Genomic DNA, 3,239 nt, shown 5'->3' with positions numbered 1-3,239 from the left:
TCCCTTGGTTACTTTGCTGGTACTTGAAATACCAGTGGCATAGCTTCCAGCATCACAACAACACACAAGGCGCCACAGGATGACAAACCGACAGGAAAGTGGTGCCCCAGTGAGTGTCGCAGCAGTACATCAGTGCAATACCATGTGGAGTGTTTCCACAAGCTGCTGAAGCACGCATCTATGCCAAGAAGTTTGGAAGACAGTGACTCATCCAACTGACTGGAAAAGAGTCATGTTTGCACTCATTCCAAAGAAAGGTTATCCAACAGAAGGTGAAAATTATTTTAAAAATCACTGACATCATATGCAAATACATTAACAGGAAACTCTCAGAGATTCAGGCTGGATTTAGAAGAGGTTGTGGAGCAAGGGACACCATTGCAGATCTCAGATGGGTCTTGGCTGGCAGGGGAGAGATCATGATCACGAAGGTGATTTTCCCAGGGCGAGGCTTATCCATTGCACTCCGGATGTGCTGACCCCTGCGATTTCCCAAATGTGGGAAACGCGACTGCATAATTTGTGGTAGTGGGGGACTGCGGTCACGCTCTTCCTTTGGTCATGCTTCAGAGCAGACCTGTCCTTGGAGAGGGATCTTACGCTTGGTTAAGGAGAGGGCCATAAACAAAGACCCTGGAAAAGATGGATTGACGCAGTGAATGCCGTCAATAGTATGTTTTATTGAATAAAATAGAGGGAAGGTTTGCGGGGGTGGGGAGAGGATAGGTGATTTGTTCTTCAGGAGAAAGGACTAAAATATTTCACAGGTTTAACATGGGGAGATTCCAGTAGATGAAATGTCACACTTCTCATTTACAGAGCTAAGGCACAGATTCAAGAGATAAGTGGATAACAATTTTGGGCCAAGTTGAGACCCAACAAAATAAAACCAGGGTTTTAAGGTCAAGACTTCTGAGTACGCACTGTTGTATCTGAAAAGTTTGACCCTAATTATCCACTATTGATAAGTGCCAATTGGACAAGGCCACATAGACTTTCCCTGGTGCCTAGAGAGTAAAGCTACTTCAAACATATTAGGAAACTGAGAGCTACAGGCCTAAGTACTATGAGACCCACTGGATCAGATACAACTGTCCTCAGGAATTGTGGTTTCAAGGAGTCATAGCCATATCCTTTACATGGAAAACTTTATGTGTCCTTGTTTCAGACCAGGCTGCCAATGGTGCCATTGATGAGTCACAATACATTGATCATAGTTCTAGTTAAGATTTCTAGAAATAATTTCATCACCTCAATATGTATGCGGTTCCTTGTGCAGTTATCAGCTACCAAATGCTCTGTCTCACTATCACTTACCAAAAACGTATTTAGTGTTCCTCCTGAAAGGAGTCTCTGCTCTTCCTTCAGAATGCACATTGAAATATTACTCATGGGGTCACAAAATGCCTCAAGCCCACAAAATGCCACAGGCCCTTAAAAACAAGTTGACACATTCTTTTTTTTCAAATCGTCTTATTAGGTACTCATACAACTCTTATCACGATCAATACACACATCAATTGTGTAAAGCACATATGTAAATTTATTATCCTCATCATTCTCATAACATTTGCTCTCCACTTAAGGCCCTGGCATCAGGTCCTCATTCTTTCTCCTCCCTCCACACTTGCTCATGAACCCTTGATAATTTATAAATTATTATTTTGTCATGTATTTCCCTATCCGATGTCTCCTTTCACCACTTTTCTGTTGCCCGTCACCCAGGGAGAAGGTCACATGTAGATCCTTGTAATCAGTTCCAACTTTCCAACCCACTCTCTCCCTCTACACTCCCAGTATCACCACTCACACCACTGGTCCTGAATGGATCATCCACCCTGGATCCCCTGTGTTTTTGGTTCCTATCTGTACCACAGTACATCCTCTGGTCTAGCCAGACTTGCAAGGTAGAATTGGGATCATGATAGTGGGGTGAGGAGGAAGCATTTAGGAACTAGAGGAAAGTTGTATTTTTCATCATTGCTACATCACACCCTGAGCCTCCTCCCCGAAACCCTTCTGTAAGGGGATCTCCAGTAGCCTACAAATGGGCTTTGGGCCTCCACTCCACACTCCCCCCCCCCCCGCCCTTAGTCACTATGGTAAGATTTTTTGTTCTGATGATGCCTGATACCTGATCCCTTCAACACCTCGTGATCGAACACGCTGGTGTACTTCTTCCATGTGGGCTTTGTTGATTCTGAGCTAGAAGGCCGCTTGTTTACCTTTAAGCCTTTAAGAACCCAGACGCTATTTCTTTTGATAGCCGGGCACCATCAGCTTTCTTCGCCACATTTGCTTATGTACCTACTTGTTTTCAGTGATCATATCATGGAGGTGAGCACACAATGGTATGATTTTTTTGTTCTTTGATGCCTGATAACTGACCCCTTCGCACCTTGTGATCACACAGGCTGGTGTGCTTCTTCCATGTGGACTTTGTTGCTTCTGCACTAGATGGCTGCTTATTTACCTTCAAGCCTTTACGACCCCAGACGCTATATCTTTTGATAGTCAGGTACCATTAGCTTTCTTCACCACATTTGCTTATTCACCCGCTTTTTCTTCAGCGGTTGTGTTGGTAAGGTGAGCATCATAGAATGCCAATGTAATAGAAGAAAGTATTCCTGCATTGAGGGAGTACTTGAGTTGGGGCCCAAGGTCCTTCCTCCACCTTAATACTAAACCTATAAATATATGCACATAGATCTATTTCTGCATCCTCATATATAAATATATATGCATATGTACATGTTTTTATCTAGGCCTCTATAAATGCCCTTTGCCTCCCAGCTCATTCCTCTATTTCCTTTGATTTTCCTCCTGTCCCACCATCATGCTCAGTCCCCATCAGGGCTTCAGCAATTCCTCTTGGTTACATTACCCTTGATCATACCCTACCAGGCCTCCCACACAATGATTTGGCTCACTTGTTGTTCCCTTGTCCCTGGCTTTGTTAACACTACTACCTTCCCCCCCACCTTCCCCTCTCCCATGTCCCCCCGGAACTGTCGGTCCCATTTTTTTCTCCTCGAGATTGTTCGACCAGCCTATCTTATTTAGACAGACCTGAGAAGATAATAACATGCACAAAAACAAGACAGAGCAAAACCAAGCATCAATATACAACAAAATAACAACAAAACAATGACAAAAAACAACAACAAAGTATAATAAGAAAGAAAAGCATGTAGTTAGTCCAAGGATCGTCTGTTAGCCTTTAGGACTGTTTTCCAGTC

At 43.6% G+C, this 3,239-nt stretch overlaps 1 non-coding gene across 1 annotated transcript; it reads left to right on the top strand.

The window, feature by feature from the left end:
* Window positions 1-394: 394 nt before the first annotated feature.
* On the top strand, window positions 395-557 carry LOC142428194 (U1 spliceosomal RNA). Its single transcript, XR_012780165.1, has one exon. It is a non-coding gene; the product is annotated as a U1 spliceosomal RNA (small nuclear RNA).
* Window positions 558-3,239: the final 2,682 nt, after the last annotated feature.

This window comes from Tenrec ecaudatus, chromosome 15, assembly GCF_050624435.1.
Source record: "Tenrec ecaudatus isolate mTenEca1 chromosome 15, mTenEca1.hap1, whole genome shotgun sequence".
In the NCBI taxonomy this organism is placed as follows: Eukaryota; Metazoa; Chordata; class Mammalia; order Afrosoricida; family Tenrecidae; genus Tenrec; species Tenrec ecaudatus.
Note: the sequence above shows the minus strand (reverse complement) of the source record. Positions and strands in the feature narration are given on the sequence as shown.